The 16,624-nt window shown below is 44.1% G+C and overlaps 1 protein-coding gene across 2 annotated transcripts in view; it reads right to left on the bottom strand.

Moving 5' to 3' along the window:
* MAMDC2 (MAM domain containing 2) overlaps nucleotides 1-16,624 on the bottom strand; it is a 142,482-nt gene that overhangs the window by 32,212 nt on the left and 93,646 nt on the right. The gene's annotated exons all lie outside the window — the stretch shown is intronic.

Here is a 16,624-nt window from a genome sequence, read left to right as displayed (position 1 = left end):
ACGGGGCCAGCTAATGACCAAGACTGGTCGAGACAGGGAAAATGGAAAGCCAGACCTCATGGTCTGTTCAGAACTCGGTCCCTAGGTCCAGTTAAGACTGTAACAAGAAGGGAACTGGTCATAGTCTAAATTCTTGAGGGATTAACCTCTTGCTTGCTTGTAAATCTTTTTAAAAAGAGTGTTTATTTCATTTTAGGCAGTGTTTCAAAGCCAGTGGAATACCTCTAGGGGTTGGAAAAAAATTCCTAGGCCACTGAATATATACTTAACTTCCTACAATGCACCACAGAGTCCTCCGCAACTGACAGTTACCAATAACAATACTGAAACACCAAAGCGTCCATAGTGCTGAGATTGGAGATAGATGAGCACACACAATGTCTCTTTTAAGTAGGACCCACAGTTAAATCATATTGTTGATCCTGACTTGACTGTATTTAAAATTACTTGTTTGCACATCTGTTTGTATAGCTCTCCCATTAGTGCCCATTTGTGTTTCCAAAGTGAGTCTACATAGGGTTCCTCAGCAATGAATGCTCTCTAGTCAGACAAAAACTGTAAAGTGTCACCAGCACCTAAGGACTGAGACCTTTAATACACTGAAACAGTGTGATTTATAAAAATCTCATTTGCCCCTAAGTTCTAGGAGATTTGTACTAAGTCAGGAGCACCTGTCTAAGGGAGGTACTATTGCACTGTGTCCCTCATCATCTCCCTCTCAAACTGACCAATATATACTCTCTGAGGCATTGCAGGACGTCAGGCAGCAACCCTGGTCTCTACCCACTGGACAGCAACATCACCCCAAGTCGAGACGGTCAAAAATACATCGAGACATGGCCAAATGTCCCTTGGTGGGGGGAGCAAAATTACCTCTGGCTGAGAACCACTGGGGTGTGGTAGAACACTGTGGTGTGGATGACAAAACCTCCCTTTTTCTCCCGCGTCAGAATAGGACAGTTGTTGCGGGTTTAAGAGCAGACTAGATGGAGTCAGTTTTCTCTGCCTCTGTATGTCACCAGGTGGTGGTTCTAACAACCTCAAGCCCTGGAAACAGAAGGCAGAGGAGCCAAGAGACAAGAAAGATGGACAAAGACTGGAGCTAAACAATCATCCCCGAGATTATCAAGGCTTGACTGTTCCGACTTCCCGCTTTCCTGCAAATTGTCAAAGGGCCATAGAATTTTTTCTTTGTTTACATTTTTCTCCTTTTCCAAAAAGGATGATCGACTCCTTCAAAACAACATAATAATGGGCAGCAGATTGTAAAAAATAACTGAGCACGCTCTCCTCATTGCATGTACTTTTAATTGGCTTCTACAGTTATTTTGGGGGGGGTAGGAGGGGCGGTAGGTGGGGAGAGGGACTGTGTGGGAATTCAGCTACAAGGCTGTGTTCATCAGAGGGCGAGCCTATCCCCAGGCTTTTAAAATTCCACGAAAGTTCCTGGTGAAAGCACCCAGGAAGTGAAAAGGAGATAAATAAGTATGTCGGAAACTTGTTTTCCCAAACCAGATCAGGTTAAACCTTGAAAGCGACTGGGGTTACGGATTTCAAGTTTATGAAGTGTCATCATTTAAGGACTTCCCAACTTTGCTGAGGGGAGGAAATAAAGCTTTCTGGAGAGCTGTGGACTCTATCACCACAAATCCTTGTTGAGCAGTTAAAAAGGATTATTTGTATTAAACAGCTAAACCCTGGCTGAATTAACTGGGTTTTCACAGTCTTGTAAAGGAGTGTTCGTGGCCTGCTCAGGAGACATAGTTGGCCAGATTGCTGGCTTAACCCACCACTTACTTCACTCATTGAACAGCCCCGGCTGGGCCTATAATAAGTATGTGAATGATAGTTTCCAGAAACAGCCTTCTATCTACACACAGAAGCATTTCAGCCCCATGCCAACAATACCATAAATGACCCGTGTTCACAAAACAAACCTAGCTAGGTTCGGGTTACCAGTGGTGGACCTTGACGATTTACCAGAGTATCTGATTTTGAGTTAAATTTAACTTTTCTTTTGCTGAGGTTGAACTGCTTTGCAATCATGTGGGCACATAAATTTGGGTATGGTGACTCCAGAGTTGTGGAATAATTATTCATAAAATTACTATAAACCCGTCCCTGAAGTCCCAGAGCCCTTCATTACGGGGCTATGTGCACAATGGCAGGATATTCCATTTACCGCCGTCGGATTCATCTCCCTTCTTGACAACGAGCTGTAACAGAATTCTAAACATAACAGAACCATAAAGTGAAACAAAACAAAAACTCCAACATGAAGACACTTGGCGAAAGGGTTGGAATCTTCACAAACCCCCAGAGACAGGCTGAGAGGAGCTTCCTCTAGAGAAACGAGTGCGGGACTAGCATTTTTAGAATCCCAGCCGTGTTTTGGGAAATAGTTGCTGAATGGTGGCAGCATGCCTCCTGCAGACACTATATTTGGTCTTCAGATCCCACAAGGGGCCGGATGACCATGTGTTTTTAAATAAGTCTTTAGCTGACCAACACTTTTTTTTTTCTTCTTAAAAGACCCATCTGTTTTGTTTTTCCTTTTTCAAAAGACCCATCTGATTTAACTCAACTCTTGGCTGTGACAAGCAACAAAGACTGAGCAGCTTCCAGCTTTATCCTCCCTGAGCCCATCCGCTCCCGGGAACCTTCCATTCTGGGCTGGAGGGTGGGCTCCGGGAGGCCTGTGGATAAACAGCAGGACTTTTTCATTGCTATTTCTGTGGTAAATACTCAGATCTCTCGACTCACTGGTTTCAGAAATCTGCGCTATTTTGGGATCTTTTGGTCCCTGGAAAGAGAAGAGAGACTCTGGGAGAGACCTCAGAATCGGTTACTTTGTAGAATCCGGGAAGGCCCAGAGACCCTGTGGTATTGACTCAAGGGCACTCCAGGGCCAGCTGCAGAGCCAGGCAAGAGACATCACGCTCCAAATCCTCTGCAGAGCACGTTTCGTTATACAGACCTGCCTCTTTTCTCCCTTTGGCAGTGGGTATTTAAAATGGGATTCTGAATCATTCTGCTGTATACCTGAAACCAGTATAATGTTATCTGTCAATTATACCTCAATTAAAAAAAAAATAACCCGGAAAGGTATGATTTTGAAACTCCTCAGTTCATAGCAATGGACCCAACATGTCTTTGACCTCCTTTTACAACCAGCTTCCTGACATTTTTGCCCTATGTCTGTTTATAAGGAGTTTTTGGTAACCTGGCAGGAGAACCCGAATCTTGCATGAATTGTGGCTACATTTAAAAGCTGGCGAGTATGGAACCAGCCAGTATCCTCTCCTGCCCACCTTCCCTCACCTCAGCGACGATCTTCTTTGCCTTAGCTGGTGACCCTGCATCCACGTAGGCCCGCAGGAAAGAATGTTCTCAACTCCCCACAGCCACACCTCCCACCTTAATTTTCATCTGCACCTGTTCTCACTCCCTTTCCCTTTGTTTTGGGAGCAAGGTCTGTCTGACTCCTGATTTCCTGAGTCTTCCCACTGCAGGACACAATGCCTAATTGACACAATTAATACAGAGGATCCAAATGGAAAATGTGAGAACGCTCTGGAAGAACGAACATTAAACAAAGATAAGGTAGTGATACTAAAAAGGATTTTTAGGGGCGCCTGGGTGGCTCAGTCAGTTAAGCATCTGCCTTCGGCTCAGGTCATGATCCCAGGGTCCTGGGATGGAGTCTTGCATCTGGGTCTCTGCTCAGCGGGGAGCCTGCTTCTCCCTCTCCCTCTGCCCCTCCCCTACTTGTGTCCTCTCTCCCTCTCTCACATAAATAAATAAAATCTTAAAAAAATAAAAATGATTTTTAGTGCTTTAGAGTCTAATTCACACACTAATGAAGAGGACGCTGTTGTGTATATTTATCCCGTCAGTCGCTCGTTATCACTGAAGGGAAATAGGTGTGAATGCCTTCCTGCATTTTACATACTCTTATCAGCAGGCAGGTGGGCCAAACAGATCGATGCCCATTTATCTCTGGCCCACCTCCCTTAGGAAGGCTCCCTGGCTGAACCCTTCTCTAACCCATGCAATATAAGGTAATGACCAATTTAACTGTCCTGTTCAAGGACAGACATCACACTCTGGAGTTCTTGCCATAGTAGCTCACTGGGATGGAGATAGAATGCCGGTTCTACCAGAAAACAGGCACAGTGCAGTCACTGAATAGCAAACTTGGAAGAAGCTAGGTCTTTGTCCTGACCTTCACCTGTGCTTGGAAAGTTCTGGGGTCAAGAGAGGACAGCAGGTACCCAAGCAGGAATACTGTCTTCATTCTACTCATGTCTGAGACAGAGAGTTTTTGGCCTGATTTTCATTGATTCCCAAGGCAAAGTGTGGATCCTCGACTGGACGAAGGGTTGTGGCTTAAAGCTTGTGTAACACTATGCCCTTGCAGCCTGCCACGAGCTATTTGACCGAACCCTATTGATGGATAATTGGGCAGTTCCTAATTTCTCAGTATTACACAACCTGCTGGGATGAATACTGGTGTCTAAATATTTGTGCATAACCACTATTAGTTCCTTAGGATGCATCCCGGGAAGTAGAATTTTGCATCAAAAGGTATTCCTGTGGGGTGCTGGGGTGGCTCAGTCAGTTAAGTGTCTAACTCTTGATTTCGGCTCAGTTCATGATTTCAGGATCATGGGATTAAGCCCTGTGTCGGGCTCCGTGCTAGGCATAGAGACTGCTTAAGGTTTTCTCTCTCCTTTTCCCTCTGTCCCTCCCCGCATGTCCCCCTCAAAAGAGTATTCATGTTTAGAAGCTTTATTTTTGAGACATGAAATTGAGTTATCATCTAGATATATCAATTTATCTTCACACTAGAGCTTATGAAAATCCTTATTTCCTTACATCCTTACCTCTCTGGGGTAAGTAAGTAACTAACTAAATATATATATATGTGTGTGTGTGTGTGTGTGTGTGTGTGTGTGTGTGTATTTTTTTCTTTTAAAGATTTTAGTTACTTATTTGAGAGAAACAACATGAGAGAGAGAGCATGAGTGGGCGAGGGCAGAAGGAGAGGGAGAAGCAGACTCCCTGCAGAGCAGAGAGCCTGATATAGGGCTCGATCCCAGGACCCCAGGGTCATGGCCTGAGCTGAAGGCAGACACTTAACCAACTGAGCCACCCAGATGCCCCTGTATTTTAAGTATTCATAGATAATACTCTACAATATGAGACATGAGAAATTACTCATATATATGCATATTTTGGGCCTAAACTGAAAGATTTTTTAATTGATAAACTGAATACAAAGAGTATACAGTATGAATATAATTATTAATAGAAACAGCATACTCCAGAGTATTATAGTTTTAAAATATTTTTATCTATTTGATAGACAAATGTGCTATTTTATATTTTTTAAAATTTGATTACATATGAGGTTGGATATGTTTGTGCATTTATTTTCCGGTAGCTCCTTCCTTCCTTCCTTCCTTCCTTCCTCTCTTCCTTCCTTCCTTCCTTCCTCCCTTCCTCCTTTCTCTCTCTCTCTTTCCTTCCTTCCTTCCTTCTTTTCCTTCCTTCTTTCTTTCAGCATTTTATTTTCAAGTAATCCCTACCCCCAACATGGGGCTCGAACCCACAACCCCGAGATCAAGAGTTGCATGCTCTACCAATTAAGTATTTACTGAAATAGCAATAGTTCTTTTTTCTGACTTGCCTGTACATATCCATTGCCCACTTTCCTACTGCTTAGCTCACCTTCTGCTTATTGATTTATTAGAGTAAATTCATATATCAAATATCCTAAGAGTTTGTCATATATGTTGTAAACTTTTTTTCCTGGCCTGGCATTTGCCTTTCAGATACATTTTTTAGGCCATCCTTATCTGGGGAATGAAACTAAGGGAGAACTAAACATCCTGGTTTAAAGACCAAGATGAAATAGGTGGGCCACAAATGGTAGTGTGTCCTTAAGCATTGTATAAGTACACAGGTCACCTGAAATTAAACAGAGGAGTCAGGGCCCATGAGCAGTGTGGTGGGGTACGCCATGGGCATGTAGACTGGGGACTGTTGGGAGAGACTTCTCCTAGAGGTGGGTACTAAGAGATACAGCAAAAAATTGCCAGAGACAGTCACACAAGAGAGGGAGAAAAAGCTGGGGTCGTCTATGCAAACAAAAGAAGGTACTCTTCCCTGGGTGAGAGTAGAGAGTTTTTATTAATGTACGCATTGTCAATTTAAGCAACTGAACTGAGTTCACAACTCCAGAGGTCAGCAAATACTTAGCTGGTTTAAGAGCTCAGAAAACCAGAGGATCCCCAGAGAATCTCAACGTGAACATCAAAAAATAATGTTGCCTCATAAGAACTTGGGAAGTGTTTCCCTAAAAATGTAGCCATTTCAAGACTTGGAAATATTCCCAAGAATAGGAATCTGAAAGTGTGGAGGGAGGTAGTGTTTTCAGGTTTATTAACAATCTTTGGAGTCAGTGCTTGCTTCATCAAGCTTATTAATAAAACTATGGCGGAAGAATGCCTGTGCTGTCTTTTCAGATTTCTCCACAGTTCCAGGAAGACTAATGTAGTAATCTAGCAATACTCCAGGAGATTAATTCCTTAGGAAAGTTCTAGAAGAATGCACTGACACAAATGCTACATTGTGTAAGCTGTGTCAGCAACCAGCAGTTGTGCAAACCAGTCTTTCCATTCATTCCCCTAGAAGTTGACATGAAACGCAGAAGCCTTCAACAAATACCTCAAAGGAGAGAAAGGGAAAACCCGATGCCTCAACCCTGTGTTGCTCATATTTAAAGTAATTGAGGATTCCTGGATTGACAGCTGACACTGAGTTTAGCCTGAACAACTCAACAGAGGCTCCTTTTCCATACTTAGCCCCTCTCTTTGATTCCACCTTAAAACTCGTCCCACTTGACTGTGTAATTTTCCACACTCTATGTACGGAAACCCCCTAATCTGTTCTATAATGTGTTGATTATCTTGTCAGTAGTTAATGACCCTGCTATTTCTACTTTGCACTCAGCGGCCCTGCTTTAATTATGCTGTGACATTAATATCCTGGGGTAGCCATTTCTCAGTGTTCCCGGACATCATGAAATGTGACAGGAAATCGATCTCCTCTCACACATGTTGTCTACACATTGGTTTTCGGGCTCCTTAATCTCCTTAATCTGGCTGCTTTATGGCAGGGTGTCTTGTTATCCAAGGGCCACCTATGTATAAATCTCTCCAGAAACCTACTAGACTTGCTCTTCTAGTTGAATGAACTTCCAAGTGTTGCCTTTAAAACTTGCAGAAGCCTAGATATTTAACATCTACTCCCATTTTCATCATTAAAGGGCAAAATTAAAAGGAAGATTTTATTCATTTATTTTTATGTGTTTATTTGACACAGAGAGAGAGAGATCACAAGTAGGCAGAGAGGAAGGCAGAGAGAGCAGAAGGGAAGCAGGCTCCTGGCCAAGCAGAGAGCCTGATGCGGGGCTCGATCCCAGAACGCTGAGATCATGACCTGAGCTGAAGGCAGAGATTTAACCCATTGAGCACTCAGGCGCCCCTAAAAGGAAGATTTTAAAATCACGAATCCAAGTCACAGACTTAAATTTCATTGATTTTTTTTTTTTAACTAAAAAGAGAAGATTATCACAAGAGGAAACAAGGCGCTACAGAGAGCCCTCCACGAGGGTTGAGCTACACAGTGTGAAGACAGCTGCTGACCTTAAGATGCCCAAAAAGAAAATACATGGTAGAAGAGACATGGGGGGGGCACCCTAAAATATGTCCTTATTACACAGAGAGGTGACGTGACGTTCTGAATTACATCATTAATGCCGGAGTCGAGACTTGAAGCCAAGTCTTCCTGTTCTATAAGGCTCACTCTAACAAGCTACGACTTATTAAAGATTCAAAGAGGAAGGGGCACTTGAGATGACCCGGAGAGAACGGGAGGGTAGGCTCTTCTCAGGCATGATTCCTGCAGTGCCCTGCATGGGAAACAGTAGTTGTTGATAAACACTCCGTGGGAGGACAGCAGCGGTGAGAAGGTGAGAATTTCGGGGATGAGAACCCGCAGCAGTGTCTGACGGAAGATGTTTTCTGAGAAGTCTCAACACAAAACATGGGACTGGGTGGCAATTTAAATAGATAAAAATGTAAAAAATGTAAAAGGAACGGGTGGTTGTTCGTGTGTGCGGCCAACATACACTGGCAGTGTATAGAGGGCTCGAGGGTATTGAAAACTGGAGAGTGAGGAACAATTGAGGAAATAAGGTCCCAGAGGTGGCAGGATGGTGAGATCGCATGGGTAGATGGACGAGGGTGATACCTCCTCTGTCACGTGCCCTGGTGACCGAGAGAGGGAGGTGAGGGTACGGAGAGAAACAGAGCTGAAGGGGTTTGTGCTGAAAGCCTTCATCCGTATGGGACATGAACCTGTGAGCTCACATCCTAAGACGGAGGCGGGGAGAATCAACGTGGAAACCAGCAGGTGAAGAAACACCTGAACGTCTGCGGGTGGGGGATGAGAAAGGAAGTCACGGGGGGACGAGAGGAATAAGACTCTCCCAGAAGTATGCAGGGGACGTCGGAAATCAGTCTTGTTTCCTGCAGCTGTGCTGAGAACCCCCATGCGACAGGGGGGAGGAGATGAAACGAGCTGCTGAGACTCCCAGAAACTGAAGGGACCAAGGTGGGAGGAGCCAGGAGGGCTGGGACGGAAGTGAGAATGTCACTGACCACAAAGGCAGGACGGAGGCTGGAGAAGCTGCACTGGCGGACACGGAAGGCATCCAGAACATCCAGAGGCCTCGTAAAACCTCCTACCGGTCACTGGGAATAGCGAAATGATTCCGTGTGAGGAGGGGAAGCTGTCTCCCAGAGAAGAGTCGCGGCTTTGGGACTTCATACATATCATCAGAAAAAGCCCCACACCAGACTCTGCAGCTACGTGTCTATGTGTGTCCTTACATCTGCCCGGGCGGGAGAGTCCTGCCTGTAAGTGGTCACATTCATATGCCCTGCGGGACGAATGGCTCAGGTGCTGGGCTACACGCGGTGGTGGTTCATATGATCCAAGGGCGGAAGGAACTCATCTTGCTTCTTCCCTGGACCTCTGTCCTCGTCCTTGCCATCAACCCGTATTCATTAACAGCTGGGTTCCCCTTTCCAACCCCGTGTTCAATACCCACCCTGTTACCGAATGGTGTTCACATTGTGGGAATGTGAGACGAGAATGAAGAAGACAAGGCTCCCTGTTCTCCAGACTCTTACGGTCGGATTAATGGAGCTAGGCAGGCAAATAGATAATTTCAGTGTAACGCATTAAATGCTATGATAGTAGCATGATGTTAAGAGGGACCAGGGTTTTACGTTAAATACTCTAAAGGAATTACCACCTTACATGAGGGTCAGCAAGATCCTTTAGTGTAGAACTTACAAGAGTTTCTAATATGTTACCGCACATTGTAAATCTTCAGGTGTGTACAAGGAAGAGACTGAGCATGGAAAATTTCCCCCAACTCACTGGACCACAGAACTCTCTTTCAATGGAACTATTCAAAAGATCTGTACTCCGGGGACATATCCCGAGAAGCACTGACATAAGGTTCTTGACTAGTTAAAAAAAATAAATGTATTTATATTTTCTCAGACTGGCCAGATGGGGGTTTTCTCCAAATCCATAAATGACTTTTTAAAAGTTTATCTGTTTTTTAATCTTGTAAGAGAGTAAAGATGTAGATTAGAAGGCTTGACCATTAACCCGCTGATGATGAAGCTGGGCCTGGATGAAACAGAATGCCTGGTCATTTCCTCATTAATGGGCCAGTTAACATTTTTTTTCCAAAAGAAATATTTAACGAACACAATATTGAGTTGCTCCTAGTACTTCTAATGAACGGACCTCTTGAAGATCTTTGTTAAAGAGAAAACTAGCTTCAGGCCAGGAGATAGTGCAGGACCTAATACACAGGCTGCAGAAACCAAGAATAATTTTAAATTAAGGATCTGAACACAGAAAGGCTAAAGTTTGTGTTCCATCTTTACAGAATTTCTGACAATGGCCCTCCAGTCTCTCCTGACATTTGTTTTTTAGGAAAAGCACTTTGGAGCAAATTGTTCCCTCTCCTCATTATCATCCCTAGTGTTTAAGAGTCTCAAGGTGTCTCTTGATTACGTGCCCTCCATTTAGGAATGTGCTGGGGAAAAACAGATCAAGAAAACCGTTTCATGACTCAGGCCTTTCAAAATGTTTCTAAGACATTAAAAAAATCTCCTGTAGGCATTCATGACTGCAAAGGCAGCCATGTCCTGAAGAAAGCCTAGTACTATTAAAATAAAAATGTAACTCTGACCCAATTTTTAGCTTGAAGAATACTTCACAGCAAAAATCAAGGTGCAGAATTATCCACATACTAAAGACATGTTGCCTGTGAAATCTGCTGGGGATCAGGACCTGGAGAAAATATTCTTTAGTTTCGGGCATGCTCTGTCTCTCCCTCTGTCTCTGTTCAGTTAATTTAATAGATGCTAATGATGTACCAGGAGCGACGCTAAGGCCTTTACTCGACACATTTCCTTCGTTTTCCACCGTAAGTGCCTGAGGTAGGTACTACTAGTATCCTGATTCTATGAAGAAAAGCGAGGCTCCGCAAGGTCACACGACTAGCCCAAATGACGAAGGTGTAAGTGGCAGAGAAGCCGCGCAGGAGAACCCTTCAGCATCACGCTGTGTTTCCCTCTACCCCATAGTTCTCCTTTGTCTGAAATGATCCATCATGAATTCTGATCCCTTGTAGGAGCCAAAGGTATTTCTAGCATAGAACAACTGAGACTTGATGATAAAGCACTAAGAATTTTTACCAATCTTGAGTGAGGGCTGGATTCTCTTTCCTGCCTGATCATCTGCCTTCTGCCAGGAGAGGGCTGGGGGCACAAAATGGCCTGGTATAGAAACCATGGATTCTGAATTCAAAAAGGTCTGGGTTTACCTCTCAGCTCTGCCAGCTCTGCATGCTATTGAACAATGTCCTTAATTTTCTGCCTGAACTTTCCTCATCTGTTAAATGGGGCCGCACTTCCTCCTTCCTAGGGCACCACAGCACCAAACGAAGCAGAACACATCGAATGCTTAGCACTGTGCCCAGCACCTGGAAAGCGTTCTGTGAAAGTTTCTGTTGTGACAACATTAGCCAGAATCCATCCATCGGCCTACCTTGCTAGAATGGCCTACCATTCCTTAAACAGAGCTATATATTATAGTTTCATCGAACTTTAGATGGTCTATGGAAATAGGGAGTTATTAACTGAACCGGCCCCATTGTCCTTAACATAGGCTGGGTGAGAACCACCAGGGGAAGGAAAGGAACGGAAGCATCCAGAGTGGAAGGCATCTGGGAAGGCACAGGTGGGCCAGTGTGTCCGTATTAGGAGTGAGGGAAAAGAAACACGTGGGGAGCTGCTAACAGTTTTGACTTCTTTGAGGCCCACGCTGCCTCTCAGCTCAGCTCTGAGCTCACATGACTCCTTCACGAAAGCAGGTTACACTAACAATGCAAATGTAAGGGGTCATGGTCATTATTTTAAATACATAGCATAGAGACTCAAACATACCTACCCAACACTTCCACAGGTGAGAATTAGGACCAGGATCAACCCACGTATAGTCAAAACTCAAAGACAGGGAACAGGGGTGAAAACACAGCTATTCGATCTCTCTGAGTTGGGCCCCAACTACTCACACTTGACCAGAACTGGGTAGAAACCTCGAGCATCTCAAGACACCTGTGCTGGGGGAGCCTGAGCGGTGCCGTGGGTTACTCGTCTGACTCTTGGTTTCGGCTCAGGTCATGATCTCGGGTCATGGGATCAAGCCCTGCATTGGGTTCTGTGCTTGGTGCTGAGTCTTCTTGGGATTTACTCTCACCCCTGCCCTCCTAACCTCCCCATCTCTCTCTCTTTCTCAAGAAGGGCAGGCTTCAGAACTGGACAGACGTAGGTGAAACCTTGCTCTGCTGCTCACCAGCCTTAGAAAGTCTGCTTGTTCATTTTTTAAAAATTATTTTTCATAGTTCTTTTCATTATTCATCTACTTATACATTGTCCACATAGACACCAAACTAAATTTATCGAACAAAATGTCCCTGGTGATCTACTCTGCATCTGACACAGGTTTCTATAGATACGGAAATGACCAAGACTGATAAGGTCCCTGTCCTCACGAGGGTTCTATTTTTACAGGAAGAGAGATGGACAATGGATACTTTAAAAGCTTCCCAGGCGATCATGATGAAGGTCAACAAGCCCTGCCCAAAAGTCAGAACTTGAAAGCTGTCCCACAGCCATCAGTAAGCAATTGTGACCCAAGTAGCTGCTAGGTTTGGGGTTCCTAGTGTGAAAAGTAAGGAAGAAACAGATTTCTACGAATAAGAGGATATCATTGAAGCCATGAAAAAGAACAAATTCTTGCCATTTATAACAACACAGACCTCGAGGGCATGAAGGCTAAAAGAAATAAGAGAAAGGCAATTTGTGGAGCATAAGAAATAACACGGAGGACATGGGGAGATGGAGAGGAGAAGGGAGTTGGGGCAAATCAGAGGGGAAGACAAACCATGAGAGACTGTGAACTCTGAGAAACAATCTGAGGGTTTTGGAGGGGAGGGAGCTGGGGGGTTGGGTGAGCGTGGTCATGGGTATTAAGGAGGGCACGTACTGCATGGAGCACTGGGTGTGGTGCATAAACAATGAATTCTGGAACACTGAAAAGAAATTTAAAAAATAAATAAAAATTAAAAAAATAATAAAAAAAATTAAGTTAACCATCCCCTTTTCAGTGGACTAATAAAAAAAAAAAAGTCATGTGCTCTCACAAGTGGAATCTAAAAGAGAAAAGAAACCGAGGGCATAGACACAGAGAAGAAATTGGTGATCGCCACACATGAGGGGCAGAGAGTGACTGAAATGAATGAAAGGGGTCAAAAGGTACAAACTCACCGTTATAAAATTAGGAAATGTAATGTACAGCGTGGTGACTAGAGTTAACAATACTGTGTCGCAAATTTAAAAGCTGCTAAGACAGTAGATCTTAAAAGATCTCATTACAAGGAAAAAAATCTGTAACCGTGTGGTGACATGTTAGATGTACGGTGGTGATCATTTCACAGTATGTACAAGTATTGAACCATACTATATGCCTGAAACTAATACAATGCTATGTGTCAATTACATCTCAATTCTAAAAAGTCCTAAGATTGCAAAGCCCATAAAGGATGGTTAGAATAGAGAGAGCGGGAGGGGGCTGCTGTTGGGGCACACAGAGTCTCTTTCTTAAGAGCAACAGGAAGCCAAAGGGTTAATTCGGGGTGGGGTGGTCGGGGAGGGGGATGGTTTGCTCATGAAAATTCTGCTGCCAGGCAGAGCAGAGATGGGAGCAAGGCAAGAGTGGACAGTGGGTAAGGTTAGGATTTCATTTCGATTTTCGGAATCAACTTAAAGACCAATGGTTCTCATTCAAGGACGGTTTGGCACTTCTGGGGCCATTTGGAAATGTGTGGAAATAATCTGGGGTTGCATTAATTGCAGATGGGAAAAACCCAGTATTGTGAGGGACACCCCTCCCCAAAGGCAGAACTGTCCTCTTCCAAATGCCAAGGCGGCCCACACTGGGAAATCCAGCCACTGGCAAAACCAGAAGGCTCCACTGCAGGAACATTAATATTATTAGCCGTGACAATGTGAAAACCTGAGAGATTTGGCCCGGGGAGGGGCAAATGCTGCGAAGGGAAATGCAGAGGTGAAGATTCATTCATTCTCACATACGCGGCTGTTAAGAGACACTATCTAGAGCTGATGGGTCCAAATAGTTAAGTGTATAGTTAAGTGTATTCAAGTTGTAAAAAGCACCAAAAGTTAAAAACAAAATATAACTAAATATTGTGAGATGAGAGAAAAGGAAAAGGAATAGTATTAAATAAGCTAAAGTCCTTATCTTTCATAACAGGGAACACTATTCAAGTTAATGAATCAAGAAACAGGTGGAAATACAATATTTAAAATTAAAGAGGAGGAGTACCTGGGTGGCTCAGTGGCTTAAAGCCTCTGCCTTCGGCTCATGTCATGATCTCAGGGTCCTGGGATTGAGCCCCGCATCAGGCTCTCTACTCAGCGGGGAGCCTGCTTCCTCCTCTTTCTGTCTGCCTCTCTGCCTACTTGTGATCTCTGTCTGTCAAATAAACAAAATCTTTAAAAAATAAAATTAAATTAAATTAAATTAAAGAGGAAAGTATCCCCAAATCAGGAAGAAAAACCACCATAGAAAGAAGTGCCACTGGAGTTTGAATTCGGGGGAAGGGAGTCGTAAGGGCAACTCTGATTTTTCACTGGATCCCTTCTCCGAAACACCATTTGCCCTTATTTCCACCCGTGTATGTTACATAAGCTAGTAAGCTATAGCTTCCTGCCTTAATGCATGTTCCTGGGGTGGCCGTCAGACGGCTCCCTCACACTCCAAGGAGCTTGTTCTGTTTAGCAGGGACCTGCCAGAAACCACACTCCACCTTCAGACATGAGTCCCGAGTTTTCTGGTGTTGAACTGGAACTTCTCTTCCTGGGTGTTGGGGCCAGATCGGTGACCAGCTCCTTCCACAGCTGAAATAACTTCCCCGCCCCCACCACGTCCAGATCCATTTCTCCTCATGTGGTCAGGAGGGAACTGAGCAACTGCTGGGAGGGGCTGGAAGCCAGCCAAAGAGGAAAAGGGCAAGTGGTCCAGAGCCTCCCCACTGGCTGGGGGGCTTGCTGTCATCCATGGATGTCAGGTAAGAGCCGGACGCACTCTAAAGGAGCACGTGTGTGAGGAGAGGATATGGAGGGACAGGGGAAGTGGGGTGGACGGGGGCATGAGCAAGAATTAGAATCCAGACGGCCTGAAACTAACCATCCACACACCAGCCCAGTGGGCCTCTACTTGTCACTATCTTTTATGTGCCTGGTTAGTTGAACTACTCTATTTTTCTCTATGTGACCCTTCTGTGAGGTAGTGAGATTGTACCATTGTTAGTTGCATATGTATCTGTCCCTTATTCTTTTATCACCTGTGATCTCCACCTCAAGGGCAGGGTCTGAGTCTCATTCATCTTTATATCTGCTGCACTGAGCATGCATCTAATAAATTCTGGTTAAATAAAGGAATGGACAGGGGAATGAATAAACAAATGAAAGCCACATGAATAAAATGCTTATTATATCCCCTACCTTTTAAAAAAACATTAGCAAAACAGGGTATAGAGTATAACAAAAATTTCCTTACTTTCTGGTGTAGCCCTGATTATGTGAATCCGGTACGTGTGTGTGTGCGCGCGCGCGTGCGTGCATGTGTGTGTTACCATAACTATAATTGGTAATGGGGAAACAATTTAAGCCTTTGGGATCCCCAAGAGGTGCAGAGAGGCTTGGCTACCTCCAGGACTAACAGATCAAAGAGGAAATTCAATGACACTGCAAAGGTCAGATGACATTTATGGAAAGACGGGCTCATTCAGGAAATGTTTGGAATTGGCGAGGCAATAGATTAAAGAGCATGGAGTCTAGACTAGGAAGGAGTAGGAACTTAGCACCAGAAACATTAACTAGCTTCCTCTACTACCCAAGGGATGTACGAAGCATCTCACTTTAGTCATGTGGTGCAAGTGTTACAGAGTTAAGAAGGGAGACCTACGATAACACTACCTGTTTAATTAGCATAACCATAATACGAGCTGTATCTATGAGACTGTGACAAAACTTGTGTGCTTATGTTCTGAGAGAAGTATCGTAAACTGGCTCACTCCTTTTTAGAATTCGGTAAGTTATGGGGGCGCCTGGGTGGTTCAGTCAGTTGAACGTCTGACTTTTGATTTCAGCTCAGGTCACGATCTCAGGGTCATGAGACTAATCCCCTCGCTGGGCTCCATGCTCCGCAGCTCAGCGGGGAGACTGCCTGAGATTCTCTCCATGTCCCTCTCCCTTGGCCCCTCTCCCCACTCACGCTCTCTCTCTAAAATAAATAAATTTTTTAAAAAAGTCAGTAAGTCATGGAGGCTACCATATCATTATAATCACAATTTCTAGCAATGGAAAAGAACTTTGTAAAGACTTTCAAAGATCTTTGATTCATCATTGTGAAAATTTAATCATTCCCTGGTGGGTATTCTAATGGACTAAAGGTAACCAAGCATCATTATGATGGGACTGGTGTGCCAAATTTCTTCAGCAGAAAACTACAGATGGATGAAGCTATCTTCTGTTTGGATGGCTATAACTAAGAGAAGCTCAGCTATTAACACTTGTGAAGAAGGTTCTACTACTCTTCCAGGTTTGTATCTTCCCCTAAGGAGCCTGCACTTTGAGTAATTCCTGATCATGTTTATTAAAACATGATCAACTGATCGATACGTTCATCCCACCATATTTTTTTGAGCTCCCACTCTATGAGTCATCTGTTTGAAGAAAGAGACCTTTCTCATCCTTTTTGAAGTCCATTCTTGCTCAGAGTGAATTGGCTCAAGTAGAAAGACATTTTCTGGTTGAATGATGGGCTGAAACAAAATGGATTTTTCCATACTGGTTTCATATCTGGGTTGTAGTTGACCAAA

This window comes from Lontra canadensis, unplaced genomic scaffold, assembly GCF_010015895.1.
Source record: "Lontra canadensis isolate GAN:19392208 unplaced genomic scaffold, GSC_riverotter_1.0 scaffold31, whole genome shotgun sequence".
Lineage (NCBI taxonomy): Eukaryota > Metazoa > Chordata > Mammalia > Carnivora > Mustelidae > Lontra > Lontra canadensis.
The sequence above is the reverse complement of the archived record's forward strand: the minus strand, read 5'-3'. Positions and strand labels throughout refer to the sequence as shown.